This window comes from Melospiza melodia, chromosome 6, assembly GCF_035770615.1.
Source record: "Melospiza melodia melodia isolate bMelMel2 chromosome 6, bMelMel2.pri, whole genome shotgun sequence".
NCBI lineage: Eukaryota > Metazoa > Chordata > Aves > Passeriformes > Passerellidae > Melospiza > Melospiza melodia.
In genome coordinates this window covers 33,287,548-33,309,227 of record NC_086199.1, presented here as the reverse complement: position 1 = coordinate 33,309,227, position 21,680 = coordinate 33,287,548, and positions in this window count along the sequence as shown.

The window sequence follows — 21,680 nt, the reverse complement described above, 5'->3', positions numbered from 1 at the left end:
GGATGGCTCCTTAGAATCCACGATACGCAGCATGGTTCCCAGACCAGAGGTGGCACCAGTGCCAAGTCGGGCTAGTTTGATGGTGCAAAGTGGTTCCTGCAATCTGCCATCCAGAAGCGGGGCAGCTTACTTTTGTTTGCCAGGGAAACGGGCCGAGGTTTGTGTCTGGGGGCCTATGGCTGGGAGTGACCGGCTGGCTCCTGAAAAGCTACGATAGGCAGGATGGTGACCAGACCCATGGTGGCACCAGTGCCAAGTTGGGCTGATTTGATAGTACCAAGTGGCTCCTGCAATCTGCCATGAAAAAGTTGGCAGGCGAGTTTTGTTTTCCAGGGAAAAGCGCCGTTGTTTCTGTTTCGGGGCCTGTGGCTGGGAGTGGCCGGCTGGCTCCTTAGAATCCACGATACGCGGCATGGTTCCCAGACCAGAGGTGGCACCAGTGCCAAGTTGGGCTGGTTTGATGGTGCAAAGTGGTTCCTGCAATCTGCCATCCAGAAGCGGGGTAGCTTACTTTTGTTTGCCAGGGAAACGGGCCGAGTTTTGTGTCTGGGGGCCTATGGCTGCGAGTGACCGGCTGGCTCCTGAAAAGCTACGATAGGCAGGATGGTGACCAGACCCATGGTGGCACCAGTGCCAAGTTGGGCTGGTTTGATAGTACCAAGTGGCTCCTGCAATCTGCCATCAAAAAGTTGGCAGGCGAGTTTTGTTTTCCAGGGAAAAGCGCCGTTGTTTGTGTTTGGGGGCCTGTGGCTGGGAGTGGCCGGCTGGCTCCTTACAATGAACGATACGCAGGATGGTTCCCAGACCTGAGGTGGCACCAGTGCCAAGTCGGGCTAGTTTGATGGTGCAAAGTGGCTCCTGCAATCTGCCATCCAGAAGCGGGGTAGCTTACTTTTGTTTGCCAGGGAAACGGGCCGAGGTTTTTCTCTGGGGGCCTATGGCAGGGAGGGACCGGCTGGCTCCTGAAAAGCTACGATAGGCAGGATGGTGACCAGACCCATGGTGGCACCAGTGCCAGGTTGGGCTGATTTGATAGTACCAAGTGGCTCCTGCAATCTGCCATCAAAATGTTGGCAGGCGAGTTTTGTTTTCCAGGGAAAAGCGCTGTTGTTTGTGTTTGGTGGCCTGTGGCTGGGAGTGACCGGCTGGCTCCTTAGAATCCACGATACGCAGGATGGTTCCCAGACCCAAGGTGGCACCAGTGCCAAGTTGGGCTGGTTTGATAGTACCAAGTGGTTCCTGCAATCTGCCATCCAGAAGCGGGGCAGCTTACTTTTGTTTGCCAGGGAAACGGGCCGAGGTTTTTCTCTGGGGGCCTATGGCTTGGAGTGACCGGCTAGGTCCTGAAAAGCTACGATAGGCAGGATGGTGACCAGATCCATGGTGGCACCAGTGCCAAGTTGGGCTGGTTTGATAGTACCAAGTGGCTCCTGCAATCTGCCATCAAAAAGTTGGCAGGCGAGTTTTGTTTTCCAGGGAAAAGCGCTGTGGTTTGTGTTTGGGGGCCTGTGGCTGGGAGTGGCCGGCTGGCTCCTTAGAATCCACGATACGCAGGATGGTTCCCAGACCAGAGGTGGCACCAGTGCCAAGTCGGGCTGGTTTGATTGTGAAAAGTGGCTCCTGCAATCTGCCATCCAGAAGCGGGATAGCTTACTTTTGTTTGCCAGGGAAACGGGCCAAGGTTTTTGTCTGGGGGCCTATGGCTGGGAGTGACCAGCTGGCTCCTGAAAAGCTACGATAGGCAGGATGGTGACCAGACCCATGGTGGCACCAGTGTCAAGTTGGGCTGGTTTGATAGTACCAAGTGGCTCCGGCAATCTGCCATCAAAATTTGGCAGGCGAGGTTTGTTTTCCAGGGAAAAGCGCCGTTGTTTTTGTTTGGGGGCCTGTGGGTGGGAGTGGCCAGATGGCTAATTAGAATCCACGATACGCAGCATGGTTCCCAGACCTGAGGTGGCACCAGTGCCAAGTCGGGCTTGTTTGATACTATCAAGTGCGTCCTGCAATCTGCCATCCAGAAGCGGGGTAGCTTACTTTTGTTTGCCAGGGAAACGGGCCGAGGTTTGTGTCTGGGGGCCTATGGCTGGGAGTGACCGGCTGGCTCCTGAAAAGCTACGATAGGCAGGATGGTGACCAGACCCATGGTGGCACCAGTGCCAAGTTGGGCTGGTTTGATAGTACCAAGTGGCTCCTGCAATCTGCCATCAAAAAGTTGGCAGGCGAGTTTTGTTTTCCAGGGAAAAGCGCCGTTGATTTTGTTTGGGGGCCTGTGGGTGGGAGTGGCCGGCTGGCTCCTTAGAATCCACGATACGCAGGATGGTTCCCAGACCTGAGGTGGCACCAGTGCCAAGTCGGGCTAATTTGATGGTGCAAAGTGGCTCCTGCAATCTGCCATCCAGAAGCGGGGCAGCTTACTTTTGTTTGCCAGGGAAACGGGCCGAGTATTGTTTCTGGGGGCCTATGGCTGCGAGTGACCGGCTGGCTCCTGAAAAGCTACGATAGGCAGGATGGTGACCAGACCCATGGTGGCACCAGTGCCAAGTTGGGCTGATTTGATAGTAGCAAGTGGCTCCTGCAATCTGCCATCAAAAAGTTGGCAGGCGAGTTTTGTTTTCCAGGGAAAAGCGCCGTTGTTTGTGTTTGGGGGCCTGTGGCTGGGAGTGGACGGATGGCTCCTTAGAACCACGATACGCAGGATGGTTCCCAGACCAGAGGTGGCACCAGTGCCAAGTTGGGCTGGTTTGATAGTACCAAGTGGTTCCTGCAATCTGCCATCCAGAAGCGGGGCAGCTTACTTTTGTATGCCAGGGAAACGGGCCGAGGTTTTTGTCTGGGGGCCTATAGCTGGGAGTGACCGTCTGGCTCCTGAAAAGCTACGATAGGCAGGATGGTGACCAAACGCATGGTGGCACCAGTGCCAAGTTGGGCTGATTTGATAGTACCAAGTGGCTCCTGCAATCTGCCATCAAAATGTTGGCAGGCGAGTTTTGTTTTCCAGGGAAAAGCGCCGTTGTTTGTGTTTGGGTGCCTATGGCTGGGAGTGGCCGGATGGCTCCTTAGAATCCACGATACGCACCATGGTTCCCAGACCTGAGGTGGCACCAGTGCCAAGTCGGGCTGGTTTGATGGTGAAAAGTGGCTCCTGCAATCTGCCATCCAGTAGCGGGATAACTTACTTTTGTTTGCCAGGGAAACGGGCCAAGGTTTTTGTCTGGGGGCCTATGGCTGGGAGTGACCGGCTGGCTCCTGAAATGCTACGATAGGCAGGATGGTGACCAGACCCATGGTGGCACCAGTGTCAAGTTGGGCTGGTTTGATAGTACCAAGTGGCTCCGGCAATCTGCCATCAAAATTTGGCAGGCGAGTTTTGTTTTCCCGGGAAAAGCGCCGTTGTTTTTGTTTGGGGGCCTGTGGCTGGGAGTGGACGGATGGCTAATTAGAATCCACGATACGCAGGATGGTTCCCAGACCCAAGGTGGCACCAGTGCCAAGTTGGGCTGGTTTGATAGTACCAAGTGCGTCCTGCAATCTGCCATCCAGAAGCGGGGCAGCTTACTTTTCTTTGCCAGTGAACCGGGCTGAGGTTTTTGTCTGGGGGCCTACGGCTTGGAGTGACAGGCTGGCTCCTGAAAAGCTACGATAGGCAGGATGGTGAGCAGACCCATGGTGGCACCAGTGCCAAGTTGGGCTGGTTTGATAGTACCAAGTGGCTCCTGCAATCTGCCATCAAAAAGTTGGCAGGCGAGTTTTGTTTTCCAGGGAAAAGTGCTGTGGTTTGTGTTTGGGGGCCTGTGGCTGGGAGTGGCCGGCTGGCTGCTTAGAATCCACGATACGCAGGATGGTTCCCAGACCAGAGGTGGCACCAGTGCCAAGTCGGGCTGGTTTGATAATACCTAGTGGATCCTGCAATCTGCCATCCAGAAGCGGGACAGCTTACTTTTGTTTGCCAGGGAAACGGGCCGAGCTTTGTGTCACGGGGCCTATGGCTGGGAGTGATCGTCTAGGTCCTGAAAAGCTACGAGAGGCAGGATGGTGACCAGACCCATGGTGGCACCAGTGCCAAGTTGGGCTGGTTTGATAGTACCAAGTGGCTCCTGCAATCTGCCATCAAAAAGTTGGCAGGCGAGTTTTGTTTTCCAGGGAAAAGTGCCGTTGTTTGTGTTTGGAGGCCTGTGGATGGGAGTGGCCGGCTTGCTAATTGGAATCCACGATACGCAGCATGGTTCCCAGACCAGAGGTGGCACCAGTGCCAAGTTGGGCTGGTTTGATGGTGCAAAGTGGCTCCTGCAATCTGCCATCCAGAAGCGGGGCAGCTTACTTTTGTTTGCCAGGGAAACGGGCCGAGGTTTTTCTCTGGGGGCCTATGGCTGGGAGTGACCGGCTGGCGCCTGAACAGCTACGATAGGCAGGATGGTGACCAGACCCATGGTGGCACCAGTGCCAAATTGGGCTGATTTGATAGTAGCAAGTGGCTCCTGCAATCTGCCATCAAAATGTTGGCAGGCGAGTTTTGTTTTCCAGGGAAAAGCGCCGTTGTTTGTGTTTGGGGGCCTGTGGCTGGGAGTGGCCGGCTGGCTCCTTAGAATCCACGATACGCAGCATGGTTCCCAGACCAGAGGTGGCACCAGTGCCAAGTCGGGCTGGTTTGATAGTACCAAGTGGCTCCGGAAATCTGCCATCCAGAAGCGGGGCAGCTTACTTTTGTTTGCCAGGGAAACGGGCCGAGCTTTGTGTCTGGGCGCCTATGGCTGGGAGTGACCTGCTAGGTCCTGAAAAGCTACGATAGGCAGGATGGTGACCAGACCCATGGTGGCACCAGTGCCAAGTTGGGCTGATTTGATAGTACCAAGTGGCTCCTGCAATCTGCCATCAAAATTTGGCAGGGGAGTTTTGTTTTCCAGGGAAAAGCGCCGTTGTTTGTGTCTGGGGGCCTGTGGCTGGAGTGGCCGGCTGGCTCCTTAGAATAAACGATACGCAGGATGGTTCCCAGACCTGAGGTGGCACCAGTGCCAAGTCGGGCTAGTTTGATGGTGCAAAGTGGCTCCTGCAATCTGCCATCCAGAAGCGGGGTAGCTTACTTTTGTTTGCCAGGGAAACGGGCCGAGGTTTTTCTCTGGGGGCCTATGGCAGGGAGGGACCGGCTGGCTCCTGAAAAGCTACGATAGGCAGGATGGTGACCAGACCCATGGTGGCACCAGTGCCAAGTTGGGCTGATTTGATAGTAGCAAGTGGCTCCTGCAATCTGCCATCAAAATGTTGGCAGGCGAGTTTTGTTTTCCAGGGAAAAAGCACCGTTGTTTGTGTTTGGGGGCCTGTGGCTGGGAGTGACCGGCTGGCTCCTTAGAATCCACGATACGCAGGATGGTTCCCAGACCCAAGGTGGCACCAGTGCCAAGTCGGGCTGGTTTGATAGTACCAAGTGGTTCCTGCAATCTGCCATCCAGAAGCGGGGCAGCTTACTTTTGTTTGCCAGGGAAACGGGCCGAGGTATTTGTCTGGGGGCCTATGGCTTGGAATGACCGGCTAGGTCCTGAAAAGCTACGATAGGCAGGATGGTGACCAGATCCATGGTGGCACCAGTGCCAAGTTGGGCTGGTTTGATAGTACCAAGTGGCTCCTGCAATCTGCCATCAAAATGTTGGCAGGCGAGTTTTGTTTTCCAGGGAAAAGCGCCGTTGTTTGTGTTTGGGGGCCTGTGGCTGGGAGTGGACGGATGGCTCCTTAGAACCAGGATACGCAGGATGGTTCCCAGACCAGAGGTGGCACCAGTGCCAAGTCGGGCTGGTTTGATAGTACCAAGTGGTTCCTGCAATCTGCCATCCAGAAGCGGGGCAGCTTACTTTTGTATGCCAGGGAAACGGGCCGAGGTTTTTGTCTGGGGGCCTATAGCTGGGAGTGACCGTCTGGCTCCTGAAAAGCTACGATAGGCAGGATGGTGACCAGACCCATGGTGGCACCAGTGCCAAGTTGGGCTGATTTGATAGTACCAAGTGGCTCCTGCAATCTGCCATCAAAATGTTGGCAGGCGAGTTTTGTTTTCCAGGGAAAAGCGCCGTTGTTTGTGTTTGGGGGCCTGTGGGTGGGAGTGGCCGGCTGGCTGCTTAGAATCCACGATACGTAGTATGGTTCCCAGACCAGAGGTGGCACCAGTGCCAAGTCGGGCTGGTTTGATACTACCATGTGCGTCCTGCAATCTGCCATCCAGAAGCGGGGCAGCTTACTTTTGTTTGCCAGGGAAACGGGCCGAGGTTTGTGTCTGGGGGCCTATGGCTGCGAGTGACCGGCTGGCTCCTGAAAAGCTACGATAGGCAGGATGGTGACCAGACCCATGGTGGCACCAGTGCCAAGTTGGGCTGGTTTGATAGTACCAAGTGGCTCCTGCAATCTGCCATCAAAAATTTGGCAGGCGAGTTTTGTTTTCCAGGGAAAAGCGCCGTTGTTTGTGTTTGGGGGCCTGTGTCTGGGAGTGGACGGATGGCTCCTTAGAATCCACGATACGCAGCATGGTTCCCAGACCAGAGGTGGCACCAGTGCCAAGTCGGGCTAGTTTGATGGTGCAAAGTGGTTCCTGCAATCTGCCATCCAGAAGCGGGGCAGCTTACTTTTGTTTGCCAGGGAAACGGGCCGAGGTTTGTGTCTGGGGGCCTATGGCTGGGAGTGACCGGCTGGCTCCTGAAAAGCTACGATAGGCAGGATGGTGACCAGACCCATGGTGGCACCAGTGCCAAGTTGGGCTGATTTGATAGTACCAAGTGGCTCCTGCAATCTGCCATGAAAAAGTTGGCAGGCGAGTTTTGTTTTCCAGGGAAAAGCGCCGTTGTTTCTGTTTCGGGGCCTGTGGCTGGGAGTGGCCGGCTGGCTCCTTAGAATCCACGATACGCGGCATGGTTCCCAGACCAGAGGTGGCACCAGTGCCAAGTTGGGCTGGTTTGATGGTGCAAAGTGGTTCCTGCAATCTGCCATCCAGAAGCGGGGTAGCTTACTTTTGTTTGCCAGGGAAACGGGCCGAGTTTTGTGTCTGGGGGCCTATGGCTGCGAGTGACCGGCTGGCTCCTGAAAAGCTACGATAGGCAGGATGGTGACCAGACCCATGGTGGCACCAGTGCCAAGTTGGGCTGGTTTGATAGTACCAAGTGGCTCCTGCAATCTGCCATCAAAAAGTTGGCAGGCGAGTTTTGTTTTCCAGGGAAAAGCGCCGTTGTTTGTGTTTGGGGGCCTGTGGCTGGGAGTGGCCGGCTGGCTCCTTACAATGAACGATACGCAGGATGGTTCCCAGACCTGAGGTGGCACCAGTGCCAAGTCGGGCTAGTTTGATGGTGCAAAGTGGCTCCTGCAATCTGCCATCCAGAAGCGGGGTAGCTTACTTTTGTTTGCCAGGGAAACGGGCCGAGGTTTTTCTCTGGGGGCCTATGGCAGGGAGGGACCGGCTGGCTCCTGAAAAGCTACGATAGGCAGGATGGTGACCAGACCCATGGTGGCACCAGTGCCAGGTTGGGCTGATTTGATAGTACCAAGTGGCTCCTGCAATCTGCCATCAAAATGTTGGCAGGCGAGTTTTGTTTTCCAGGGAAAAGCGCTGTTGTTTGTGTTTGGTGGCCTGTGGCTGGGAGTGACCGGCTGGCTCCTTAGAATCCACGATACGCAGGATGGTTCCCAGACCCAAGGTGGCACCAGTGCCAAGTTGGGCTGGTTTGATAGTACCAAGTGGTTCCTGCAATCTGCCATCCAGAAGCGGGGCAGCTTACTTTTGTTTGCCAGGGAAACGGGCCGAGGTTTTTCTCTGGGGGCCTATGGCTTGGAGTGACCGGCTAGGTCCTGAAAAGCTACGATAGGCAGGATGGTGACCAGATCCATGGTGGCACCAGTGCCAAGTTGGGCTGGTTTGATAGTACCAAGTGGCTCCTGCAATCTGCCATCAAAAAGTTGGCAGGCGAGTTTTGTTTTCCAGGGAAAAGCGCTGTGGTTTGTGTTTGGGGGCCTGTGGCTGGGAGTGGCCGGCTGGCTCCTTAGAATCCACGATACGCAGGATGGTTCCCAGACCAGAGGTGGCACCAGTGCCAAGTCGGGCTGGTTTGATTGTGAAAAGTGGCTCCTGCAATCTGCCATCCAGAAGCGGGATAGCTTACTTTTGTTTGCCAGGGAAACGGGCCAAGGTTTTTGTCTGGGGGCCTATGGCTGGGAGTGACCAGCTGGCTCCTGAAAAGCTACGATAGGCAGGATGGTGACCAGACCCATGGTGGCACCAGTGTCAAGTTGGGCTGGTTTGATAGTACCAAGTGGCTCCGGCAATCTGCCATCAAAATTTGGCAGGCGAGGTTTGTTTTCCAGGGAAAAGCGCCGTTGTTTTTGTTTGGGGGCCTGTGGGTGGGAGTGGCCAGATGGCTAATTAGAATCCACGATACGCAGCATGGTTCCCAGACCTGAGGTGGCACCAGTGCCAAGTCGGGCTTGTTTGATACTATCAAGTGCGTCCTGCAATCTGCCATCCAGAAGCGGGGTAGCTTACTTTTGTTTGCCAGGGAAACGGGCCGAGGTTTGTGTCTGGGGGCCTATGGCTGGGAGTGACCGGCTGGCTCCTGAAAAGCTACGATAGGCAGGATGGTGACCAGACCCATGGTGGCACCAGTGCCAAGTTGGGCTGGTTTGATAGTAGCAAGTGGCTCCTGCAATCTGCCATCAAAAAGTTGGCAGGCGAGTTTTGTTTTCCAGGGAAAAGCGCCGTTGATTTTGTTTGGGGGCCTGTGGGTGGGAGTGGCCGGCTGGCTCCTTAGAATCCACGATACGCAGGATGGTTCCCAGACCTGAGGTGGCACCAGTGCCAAGTCGGGCTAATTTGATGGTGCAAAGTGGCTCCTGCAATCTGCCATCCAGAAGCGGGGCAGCTTACTTTTGTTTGCCAGGGAAACGGGCCGAGTATTGTTTCTGGGGGCCTATGGCTGCGAGTGACCGGCTGGCTCCTGAAAAGCTACGATAGGCAGGATGGTGACCAGACCCATGGTGGCACCAGTGCCAAGTTGGGCTGATTTGATAGTAGCAAGTGGCTCCTGCAATCTGCCATCAAAAAGTTGGCAGGCGAGTTTTGTTTTCCAGGGAAAAGCGCCGTTGTTTGTGTTTGGGGGCCTGTGGCTGGGAGTGGACGGATGGCTCCTTAGAACCACGATACGCAGGATGGTTCCCAGACCAGAGGTGGCACCAGTGCCAAGTTGGGCTGGTTTGATAGTACCAAGTGGTTCCTGCAATCTGCCATCCAGAAGCGGGGCAGCTTACTTTTGTATGCCAGGGAAACGGGCCGAGGTTTTTGTCTGGGGGCCTATAGCTGGGAGTGACCGTCTGGCTCCTGAAAAGCTACGATAGGCAGGATGGTGACCAAACGCATGGTGGCACCAGTGCCAAGTTGGGCTGATTTGATAGTACCAAGTGGCTCCTGCAATCTGCCATCAAAATGTTGGCAGGCGAGTTTTGTTTTCCAGGGAAAAGCGCCGTTGTTTGTGTTTGGGGGCCTGTGGCTGGGAGTGGCCGGCTGGCTGCTAGGAATCCACGATACGCAGGATGGTTCCCAGACCAGAGGTGGCACCAGTGCCAAGTCGGGCTGGTTTGATAGTACCAAGTGCGTCCTGCAATCTGCCATCCAGAAGCGGGGCAGCTTACTTTTGTTTGCCAGGGAAACGGGCCGAGGTTTGTGTCTGGGGGCCTATGGCTGGGAGTGACCGGCTGGCTCCTGAAAAGCTACGATAGGCAGGATGGTGACCAGACCCATGGTGGCACCAGTGCCAAGTTGGGCTGGTTTGATAGTACCAAGTGGCTCCTGCAATCTGCCATCAAAAAGTTGGCAGGCGAGTTTTGTTTTCCAGGGAAAAGCGCCGTTGTTTGTGTTTGGGGGCCTGTGGCTGGGAGTGGACGGATGGCTCCTTAGAATCCACGATACGCAGGATGGTTCCCAGACCAGAGGTGGCACCAGTGCCAAGTCGGGCTGGTTTGATAATACCTAGTGGATCCTGCAATCTGCCATCCAGAAGCGGGACAGCTTACTTTTGTTTGCCAGGGAAACGGGCCGAGCTTTGTGTCACGGGGCCTATGGCTGGCAGTGACCGTCTAGGTCCTGAAAAGCTACGATAGGCAGGATGGTGACCAGACCCATGGTGGCACCAGTGCCAAGTTGGGCTGGTTTGATAGTACCAAGTGGCTCCTGCAATCTGCCATCAAAAAGTTGGCAGGCGAGTTTTGTTTTCCAGGGAAAAGCGCCGTTGTTTGTGTTTGGAGGCCTGTGGATGGGAGTGGCCGGCTTGCTAATTGGAATCCACGATACGCAGCATGGTTCCCAGACCAGAGGTTGCACCAGTGCCAAGTTGGGCTGGTTTGATGGTGCAAAGTGGCTCCTGCAATCTGCCATCCAGAAGCGGGGTAGCTTACTTTTGTTTGCCAGGGAAACGGGCCGAGGTTTTTCTCTGGGGGCCTATGGCTGGGAGTGACCGGCTGGCTCCTGAAAAGCTACGATAGGCAGGATGGTGACCAGACCCATGGTGGCACCAGTGCCAAGTTGGGCTGATTTGATAGTAGCAAGTGGCTCCTGCAGTCTGCCATCAAAATGTTGGCAGGCGAGTTTTGTTTTCCAGGGAAAAGCGCCGTTGTTTGTGTTTGGGGGCCTGTGGCTGGGAGTGGCCGGCTGGCTCCTTAGAATCCACGATACGCAGCATGGTTCCCAGACCAGAGGTGGCACCAGTGCCAAGTCGGGCTGGTTTGATAGTACCAAGTGGTTCCTGCAATCTGCCATCCAGAAGCGGGGCAGCTTACTTTTGTATGCCAGGGAAACGGGCCGAGGTTTTTGTCTGGGGGCCTATAGCTGGGAGTGACCGTCTGGCTCCTGAAAAGCTACGATAGGCAGGATGGTGACCAGACCCATGGTGGCACCAGTGCCAAGTTGGGCTGATTTGATAGTACCAAGTGGCTCCTGCAATCTGCCATCAAAATGTTGGCAGGCGAGTTTTGTTTTCCAGGGAAAAGCGCCGTTGTTTGTGTTTGGGGGCCTGTGGGTGGGAGTGGCCGGCTGGCTGCTTAGAATCCACGATACGTAGGATGGTTCCCAGACCTGAGGTGGCACCAGTGCCAAGTCGGGCTGGTTTGATACTACCATGTGCGTCCTGCAATCTGCCAACCAGAAGCGGGGCAGCTTACTTTTGTTTGCCAGGGAAACGGGCCGAGGTTTTTGTCTGGGGGCCTATGGCTGCGAGTGACCGGCTGGCTCCTGAAAAGCTACGATAGGCAGGATGGTAACCAGACCCATGGTGGCACCAGTGCCAAGTTGGGCTGGTTTGATAGTACCAAGTGGCTCCTGCAATCTGCCATCAAAAAGTTGGCAGGCGAGTTTTGTTTTCCAGGGAAAAGCGCCGTTGTTTGTGTTTGGGGGCCTGTGTCTGGGAGTGGACGGATGGCTCCTTAGAATCCACGATACGCAGCATGGTTCCCAGACCAGAGGTGGCACCAGTGCCAAGTCGGGCTAGTTTGATGGTGCAAAGTGGTTCCTGCAATCTGCCATCCAGAAGCGGGGCAGCTTACTTTTGTTTGCCAGGGAAACGGGCCGAGGTTTGTGTCTGGGGGCCTATGGCTGGGAGTGACCGGCTGGCTCCTGAAAAGCTACGATAGGCAGGATGGTGACCAGACCCATGGTGGCACCAGTGCCAAGTTGGGCTGATTTGATAGTACCAAGTGGCTCCTGCAATCTGCCATGAAAAAGTTGGCAGGCGAGTTTTGTTTTCCAGGGAAAAGCGCCGTTGTTTCTGTTTCGGGGCCTGTGGCTGGGAGTGGCCGGCTGGCTCCTTAGAATCCACGATACGCACCATGGTTCCCAGACCAGAGGTGGCACCAGTGCCAAGTTGGGCTGGTTTGATAGTACCAAGTGCGTCCTGCAATCTGCCATCCAGAAGCGGGGCAGCTTACTTTTGTTTGCCAGGGAAACGGGCCGAGGTTTGTGTCTCAGGGCCTATGGCTGGGAGTGACCGGCTGGCTCCTGAAAAGCTACGATAGGCAGGATGGTGACCAGACCCATGGTGGCACCAGTGCCAAGTTGGGCTGGTTTGATAGTACCAAGTGGCTCCTGCAATCTGCCATCAAAATGTTGGCAGGCGAGTTTTGTTTTCCAGGGAAAAGTGCCGTTGTTTGTGTTTGGGGGCCTGTGGGTGGGAGTGACCGGCTGGCTCCTTAGAATCCACGATACGCAGGATGGTTCCCAGACCAGAGGTGGCACCAGTGCCAAGTCGGGCTAGTTTGATGGTGCAAAGTGGTTCCTGCAATCTGCCATCCAGAAGCGGGGTAGCTTACTTTTGTTTGCCAGGGATACGGGCCGAGTTTTGTGTCTGGGGGCCTATGGCTGCGAGTGACCGGCTGGCTCCTGAAAAGCTACGATAGGCAGGATGGTGACCAGACCCATGGTGGCACCAGTGCCAAGTTGGGCTGATTTGATAGTACCAAGTGGCTCCTGCAATCTGCCATCAAAAAGTTGGCAGGCGAGTTTTGTTTTCCAGGGAAAAGCGCCGTTGTTTTTGTTTGGGGGCCTGTGGCTGGGAGTGGACGGATGGCTCCTTACAATGAACGATACGCAGCATGGTTCCCAGACCTGAGGTGGCACCAGTGCCAAGTTGGGCTGGTTTGATAGTACCAAGTGGTTCCTGCAATCTGCCATCCAGAAGCGGGGCAGGTTACTTTTGTTTGCCAGGGAAACGGGCCGAGGTTTTTCTCTGGGGGCCTATGGCTTGGAGTGACCGGCTAGTTCCTGAAAAGCTACGATAGGCAGGATGGTGACCAGATCCATGGTGGCACCAGTGCCAAGTTGGGCTGCTTTGATAGTACCAAGTGGCTCCTGCAATCTGCCATCAAAAAGTTGGCAGGCGAGTTTTGTTTTCCAGGGAAAAGCGCTGTGGTTTGTGTTTGGGGGCCTGTGGCTGGGAGTGGCCGGCTGGCTCCTTAGAATCCACGATACGCAGGATGGTTCCCAGACCAGAGGTGGCACCAGTGCCAAGTCGGGCTGGTTTGATTGTGAAAAGTGGCTCCTGCAATCTGCCATCCAGAAGCGGGATAACTTACTTTTGTTTGCCAGGGAAACGGGCCAAGGTTTTTGTCTGGGGGCCTATGGCTGGGAGTGACCGGCTGGCTCCTGAAAAGCTACGATAGGCAGGATGGTGACCAGACCCATGGTGGCACCAGTGTCAAGTTGGGCTGGTTTGATAGTACCAAGTGGCTCCGGCAATCTGCCATCAAAATTTGGCAGGCGAGGTTTGTTTTCCAGGGAAAAGCGCCGTTGTATTTGTTTGGGGGCCTGTGGGTGGTAGTGGCCAGATGGCTAATTAGAATCCACGATACGCAGCATGGTTCCCAGACCTGAGGTGGCACCAGTGCCAAGTCGGGCTGGTTTGATACTATCAAGTGCGTCCTGCAATCTGCCATCCAGAAGCGGGGTAGCTTACTTTTGTTTGCCAGGGAAACGGGCCGAGGTTTGTGTCTGGGGGCCTATGGCTTGGAGTGACCGGCTGGCTCCTGAAAAGCTACGATAGGCAGGATGGTGACCAGACCCATGGTGGCACCAGTGCCAAGTTGGGCTGGTTTGATAGTACCAAGTGGCTCCTGCAATCTGCCATCAAAAAGTTGGCAGGCGAGTTTTGTTTTCCAGGGAAAAGCGCCGTTGTTTTTGTTTGGGGGCCTGTGGGTGGGAGTGGCCGGCTGGCTCCTTAGAATCCACGATACGCAGGATGGTTCCCAGACCAGAGGTGGCACCAGTGCCAAGTCGGGCTAATTTGATGGTGCAAAGTGGCTCCTGCAATCTGCCATCCAGAAGCGGGGCAGCTTACTTTTGTTTGCCAGGGAAACGGGCCGAGTATTGTTTCTGGGGGCCTATGGCTGCGAGTGACCGGCTGGCTCCTGAAAAGCTACGATAGGCAGGATGGTGACCAGACCCATGGTGGCACCAGTGCCAAGTTGGGCTGATTTGATAGTAGCAAGTGGCTCCTGCAATCTGCCATCAAAAAGTTGGCAGGCGAGTTTTGTTTTCCAGGGAAAAGCGCCGTTGTTTGTGTTTGGGGGCCTGTGGGTGGGAGTGGACGGATGGCTCCTTAGAACCACGATACGCAGGATGGTTCCCAGACCAGAGGTGGCACCAGTGCCAAGTCGGGCTGGTTTGATAGTACCAAGTGGTTCCTGCAATCTGCCATCCAGAAGCGGGGCAGCTTACTTTTGTTTGCCAGGGAAACGGGCCGAGGTTTGTGTCTGGGGGCCTATGGCTGGGAGTGACCGGCTGGCTCCTGAAAAGCTACGATAGGCAGGATGGTGACCAGACCCATGGTGGCACCAGTGCCAAGTTGGGCTGGTTTGATAGTACCAAGTGGCTCCTGCAATCTGCCATCAAAAAGTTGGCAGGCGAGTTTTGTTTTCCAGGGAAAAGCGCCGTTGTTTGTGTTTGGGGGCCTGTGGCTGGGAGTGGACGGATGGCTCCTTAGAATCCACGATACGCAGGATGGTTCCCAGACCAGAGGTGGCACCAGTGCCAAGTCGGGCTAGTTTGATGGTGCAAAGTGGTTCCTGCAATCTGCCATCCAGAAGCGGGGCAGCTTACTTTTGTTTGCCAGGGAAACGGGCCGAGGTTTGTGTCTGGGGGCCTATGGCTGGGAGTGACCGGCTGGCTCCTGAAAAGCTACGATAGGCAGGATGGTGACCAGACCCATGGTGGCACAAGTGAAAAGTTGGGCTGGTTTGATAGTACCAAGTGGCTCCTGCAATCTGCCATCAAAAAGTTGGCAGGCGAGTTTTGTTTTCCAGGGAAAAGCGCCGTTGTTTGTGTTTGGGGGCCTGTGGCTGGGAGTGGCCGGCTGGCTCCTTAGAATCCACGATACGCAGGATGGTTCCCAGACCAGAGGTGGCACCAGTGCCAAGTTGGGCTGGTTTGATAGTACCAAGTGCGTCCTGCAATCTACCATCCAGAAGCGGGGCAGCTTACTTTTGTTTGCCAGGGAAACAGGCCGAGGTTTGTGGCTCCGGGCCTATGGCTGGGAGTGACCGGCTGGCTCCTGAAAAGCTACGATAGGCAGGATGGTGACCAGACCCATGGTGGCACCAGTGCCAAGTTGGGCTGGTTTGATAGTACCAAGTGGCTCCTGCAATCTGCCATCAAATAGTTGGCAGGCGAGTTTGTTATCCAGGGAAAAGCGCCGTTGTTTGTGTTTGGGGGCCTGTGGCTGGGAGTGGCCGGCTGGCTCCTTAGAATCCATGATACGCAGGATGGTTCCCAGACCAGAGGTGGCACCAGTGCCAAGTCGGGCTGGTTTGATGGTGAAAAGTGGCTCCTGCAATCTGCCATCCAGAAGCGGGATAACTTACTTTTGTTTGCCAGGGAAACGGGCGGAGCTTTGTGTCTGGGGGTTTATGGCTGGGAGTGACCGGCTGGCTCCTGAAAAGCTACGATAGGCAGGATGGTGACCAGACCCATGGTGGCACCAGTCCCAAGTTGGGCTGATTTGATAGTACCAAGTGGCTCCTGCAATCTGCCATCAAAAAGTTGGCAGGCGAGTTTTGTTTTCCAGGGAAAAGTGCCGTTGTTTGTGTTTGGGGGTCTGTGGCTGGGAGTGGACGGATGGCTCCTTAGAACCACGATACGCAGGATGGTTCCCAGACCAGAGGTGGCACCAGTGCCAAGTCGGGCTGGTTTGATAGTACCAAGTGGTTCCTGCAATCTGCCATCCAGAAGCGGGGCAGCTTACTTTTGTATGCCAGGGAAACGGGCCGAGGTTTTTGTCTGGGGGCCTATAGCTGGGAGTGACCGTCTGGCTCCTGAAAAGCTACGATAGGCAGGATGGTGACCAAACGCATGGTGGCACCAGTGCCAAGTTGGGGTGATTTGATAGTACCAAGTGGCTCCTGCAATCTGCCATCAAAATGTTGGCAGGCGAGTTTTGTTTTCCAGGGAAAAGCGCCGTTGTTTGTGTTTGGGGGCCTGTGGCTGGGAGTGGCCGGCTGGCTGCTTAGAATCCACGATACGCAGGATGGTTCCCAGACCAGAGGTGGCACCAGTGCCAAGTCGGGCTGGTTTGATACTACCAAGTGCGTCCTGCAATCTGCCATCCAGAAGCGGGGCAGCTTACTTTTGTTTGCCAGGGAAACGGGCCGAGGTTTGTGTCTGGGGGCCTATGGCTAGGAGTGACCGGCTGGCTCCTGAAAAGCTACGATAGGCAGGATGGTGACCAGACCCATGGTGGCACCAGTGCCAAGTTGGGCTGGTTTGATAGTACCAAGTGGCTCCTGCAATCTGCCATCAAAAAGTTGGCAGGCGAGTTTTGTTTTCCAGGGAAAAGCGCCGTTGTTTGTGTTTGGGCGCCTGTGGCTGGGAGTGGACGGATGGCTCCTTAGAATCCACGATACGCAGCATGGTTCCCAGACCAGAGGTGGCACCAGTGCCAAGTCGGGCTAGTTTGATGGTGCAAAGTGGTTCCTGCAATCTGCCATCCAGAAGCGGGGCAGCTTACTTTTGTTTGCCAGGGAAACGGGCCGAGGTTTGTGTCTGGGGGCCTATGGCTGGGAGTGACCGGCTGGCTCCTGAAAAGCTACGATAGGCAGGATGGTGACCAGACCCATGGTGGCACCAGTGCCAAGTTGGGCTGATTTGATAGTACCAAGTGGCTCCTGCAATCTGCCATCAAAATGTTGGCAGGCGAGTTTTGTTTTCCAGGGAAAAGCGCCGTTGTTTTTGTTTGGGGGCCTGTGGCTGGGAGTGGCCGGCTGGCTCCTTAGAATCCACGATACGCAGGATGGTTCCCAGACCAGAAGTGGCACCAGTGCCAAGTTGGGCTGGTTTGATAGTACCAAGTGCGTCCTGCAATCTACCATCCAGAAGCGGGGCAGCTTACTTTTGTTTGCCAGGGAAACGGGCCGAGGTTTGTGTCTCAGGGCCTATGGCTGGGAGTGACCGGCTGGCTCCTGAAAAGCTACGATAGGCTGGATGGTGACCAGACCCATGGTGGCACCAGTGCCAAGTTGGGCTGGTTTGATAGTACCAAGTGGCTCCTGCAATCTGCCATCAAAAAGTTGGCGGGCGAGTTTGTTATCCAGGGAAAAGCGCCGTTGTTTGTGTTTGGGGGCCTGTGGCTGGGAGTGGCCGGCTGGCTCCTTAGAATCCATGATACGCAGGATGGTTCCCAGACCAGAGGTGGCACCAGTGCCAAGTCGGGCTGGTTTGATGGTGCAAAGTGGTTCCTGCAATCTGCCATCCAGAAGCGGGATAACTTACTTTTGTTTGCCAGGGAAACGGGCCGAGGTTTTTGTCTGGGGGCCTATGGCTGGGAGTGACCGGCTGGCTCCTGAAAAGCTACGATAGGCAGGATGGTGACCAGACCCATGGTGGCACCAGTGCCAAGTTGGGCTGGTTTGATAGTACCAAGTGGCTCCTGCAATCTGCCATCAAAAAGTTGGCAGGCGAGTTTTGTTTTCCAGGGAAAAGCGCCGTTGTTTGTGTCTGGGGGCCTGTGGCTGGGAGTGGACGGATGGCTCCTTACAATGAACGATACGCAGGATGGTTCCCAGACCAGAGGTGGCACCAGTGCCAAGTCGGGCTAGTTTGATGGTGCAAAGTGGCTCCTGCAATCTGCCATCCAGAAGCGGGGTAGCTTACTTTTGTTTGCCAGGGAAACGGGCCGAGCTTTGTGTCTGGGGGCCTATGGCTGGGAGTGACTGGCTGGCACCTGAAAAGCTACGATAGGCAGGATGGTGACCAGACCCATGGTGGCACCAGTGCCAAGTTGGGCTGATTTGATAGTAGCAAGTGGCTCCTGCAATCTGCCATCAAAATGTTGGCAGGCGAGTTTTGTTTTCCAGGGAAAAGCGCCGTTGTTTGTGTTTGGTGGCCTGTGGCTGGGAGTGACCGGCTGGCTCCTTAGAATCCACGATACGCAGGATGGTTCCCAGACCCAAGGTGGCACCAGTGCCAAGTTGGGCTGGTTTGATAGTACCAAGTGGCTCCTGCAATCTGCCATCAAAAAGTTGGCAGGCGAGTTTTGTTTTCCAGGGAAAAGCGCTGTGGTTTGTGTTTGGGGGCCTGTGGCTGGGAGTGGCCGGCTGGCTCCTTAGAATCCACGATACGCAGGATGGTTCCCAGACCAGAGGTGGCACCAGTGCCAAGTCGGGCTGGTTTGATGGTGAAAAGTGGCTCCTGCAATCTGCCATCCAGAAGCGGGATAACTTACTTTTGTTTGCCAGGGAAACGGGCCAAGGTTTTTGTCTGGGGGCCTATGGCTGGGAGTGACCAGCTGGCTCCTGAAAAGCTACGATAGGCAGGATGGTGACCAGACCCATGGTGGCACCAGTGTCAAGTTGGGCTGGTTTGATAGTACCAAGTGGCTCCTGCAATCTGCCATCAAAATGTTGGCAGGCGAGTTTTGTTTTCCAGGGAAAAGCGCCGTTGTTTGTGTTTGCGGGCCTGTGGGTGGGAGTGGCCAGATGGCTAATTAGAATCCACGATACGCAGCATGGTTCCCAGACCTGAGGTGGCACCAGTGCCAAGTCGGGCTGGTTTGATACTATCAAGTGCGTCCTGCAATCTGCCATCCAGAAGCGGGGTAGCTTACTTTTGTTTGCCAGGGAAACGGGCCGAGGTTTGTGTCTGGGGGCCTATGGCTGGGAGTGACCGGCTGGCTCCTGAAAAGCTACGATAGGCAGGATGGTGACCAGACCCATGGTGGCACCAGTGCCAAGTTGGGCTGGTTTGATAGTACCAAGTGGCTCCTGCAATCTGCCATCAAAAAGTTGGCAGGCGAGTTTTGTTTTCCAGGGAAAAGCGCCGTTGTTTGTGTTTGGGGACCTGTGGGTGGGAGTGGCCGGCTGGCTCCTTAGAATCCACGATACGCAGGATGGTTCCCAGACCAGAGGTGGCACCAGTGCCAAGTCGGGCTAGTTTGATGGTGCAAAGTGGCTCCTGCAATCTGCCATCCAGAAGCGGGGCAGCTTACTTTTGTTTGCCAGGGAAACGGGCCGAGTATTGTGTCTGGGGGCCTATGGCTGCGAGTGACCGGCTGGCTCCTGAAAAGCTACGATAGGCAGGATGGTGACCAGACCCATGGTGGCACCAGTCCCAAGTTGGGCTGATTTGATAGTACCAAGTGGCTCCTGCAATCTGCCATCAAAATATTGGCAGGCGAGTTTTGTTTTCCAGGGAAAAGCGCCGTTGTTTGTGGCTGGGGGCCTGTGGCTGGAGTGGCCGGCTGGCTCCTTTGAATGAACGATACGCAGGATGGTTCCCAGACCTGAGGTGGCACCAGTGCCAAGTCGGGCTAGTTTGATGGTGCAAAGTGATTCCTGCAATCTGCCATCCAGAAGCGGGGCAGCTTACTTTTGTTTGCCAGGGAAACGGGCCGAGGTTTTTCTCTGGGGGCCTATGGCAGGGAGGGACCGGCTGGCTCCTGAAAACCTACGATAGGCAGGATGGTGACCAGACCCATGGTGGCACCAGTGCCAAGTTGGGCTGATTTGATAGTAGCAAGTGGCTCCTGCAATCTGCCATCAAAATGTTGTCAGGCGAGTTTTGTTTTCCAGGGAAAAGCGCCGTTGTTTGTGTTTGGGGGCCTGTGGCTAAGAGTGACCGGCTGGCTCCTTAGAATCCACGATACTCAGGATGGTTCCCAGACCCAAGGTGGCACCAGTGCCAAGTTGGGCTGGTTTGATAGTACCAAGTGGTTCCTGCAATCTGCCATCCAGAAGCGGGGCAGCTTACTTTTGTTTGTCAGGGAAACGGGTCGAGCTTTGTGTCTGGGCGCCTATGGCTTGGAGTGACCGGCTAGGTCCTGAAAAGCTACGATAGGCAGGATGGTGACCAGACCCATGGTGGCACCAGTGCCAAGTTGGGCTGGTTTGATAGTACCAAGTGGCTCCTGCAATCTGCCATCAAAAAGTTGGCAGGCGAGTTTTGTTTTCCAGGGAAAAGCGCCGTTGTTTGTGTTTGGGGGCCTGTGGCTGGGAGTGGCCGGCTGGCTAATTGGAATCCACGATACGCAGCATGGTTCCCAGACCTGAGGTGGCACCAGTGACAAGTCGGTCCAGTTTGATACTACCAAGTGCGTCCTGCAATCTGCCATCCAGAAGCGGGGCAGCTTACTTTTGTTTGCCAGGGAAACGGGCCGAGGTTTGTGTCTGGGGGCCTATGGCTGGGAGTGACCGGCTGGCTCCTGAAAAGCTACGATAGGCAGGATGGTGACCAGACCCATGGTGGCACCAGTGCCAAGTTGGGCTGGTTTGATAGTAGCAAGTGGCTCCTGCAATCTGCCATCAAAAAGTTGGCAGGCGAGTTTTGTTTTCCAGGGAAAAGCGCCGTTGTTTGTGTTTGGGGGCCTGTGGCTGGGAGTGGCCGGCTGGCTCCTTAGAATCCACGATACGCAGCATGGTTCCCAGACCAGAGGTGGCACCAGTGCCAAGTCGGGCTGGTTTGATAATACATAGTGGATCCTGCAATCTGCCATCCAGAAGCGGGACAGCTTACTTTTGTTTGCCAGGGAAACCGGCCGAGCTTTGTGTCTGGGGGCCTATGGCTGGGAGTGACCGTCTAGGTCCTGAAAAGCTACGATAGGCAGGATGGTGACCAGACCCATGGTGGCACCAGTGCCAAGTTGGGCTGGTTTGATAGTACCAAGTGGCTCCTGCAATCTGCCATCCAAAAGTTGGCAGGCGAGTTTTGTTTTCCAGGGAAAAGCGCCGTTGTTTGTGTTTGGGGGCCTGTGGCTGGGAGTGGCCGGCTGGCTAATTGGAATCCACGATACGCAGCATGGTTCCCAGACCTGAGGTGGCACCAGTGACAAGTCGGGCTGGTTTGATACTACCAAGTGCGTCCTGCAATCTGCCATCCAGAAGCGGGGCAGCTTACTTTTGTTTGCCAGGGAAACGGGCCGAGGTTTGTGTCTGGGGGCCTATGGCTGGGAGTGACCGGCTGGCTCCTGAAAAGCTACGATAGGCAGGATGGTGACCAGACCCATGGTGGCACCAGTGCCAAGTTGGGCTGGTTTTATAGTACCAAGTGGCTCCTGCAATCTGCCATCAAAAAGTTGGCAGGCGAGTTTTGTTTTCCAGGGAAAAGCGCCGTTGTTTGTGTTTGGGGGCCTGTGGCTGGGAGTGGACGGATGGCTAATTAGAATCCACGATACGCAGGATGGTTCCCAGACCAGAGGTGGCACCATTGCCAAGTCGGGCTAGTTTGATGGTGAAAAGTGGCTCCTGCAATCTGATATCCAGAAGCGGGGCAGCTTACTTTTGTTTGCCAGGGAAACGGGCAGAGCTTTGTGTCTGGGGCCCTATGGCTGGGAGTGACCGGCTGGCTCCTGAAAAGCTACGATAGGCAGGATGGTGACCAGACCCATAGAGGCACCAGTGCCAAGTTGGGCTGATTTGATAGTACCAAGTGGCTCCTGCAATCTGCCATCAAAAAGTCGGCAGGCGAGTTTTGATTTCCAGGCAAAGGCGCCGTTGTTTGTGTTTGGGCGCCTGTGGCAGGGAGTGGCCGGCTGGCTCCTTAGAATCCACGATACGCAGGATGGTTCCCAGACCCAAGGTGGCACCAGTGCCAAGTCGGGCTGGCTTGATAGTACCCAGTGGTTCCTGCAATCTGCCATCCAGAAGCGGGGCAGCTTACTTTTTTTTGCCAGGGAAACGGGCCGAGCTTTGTGTCT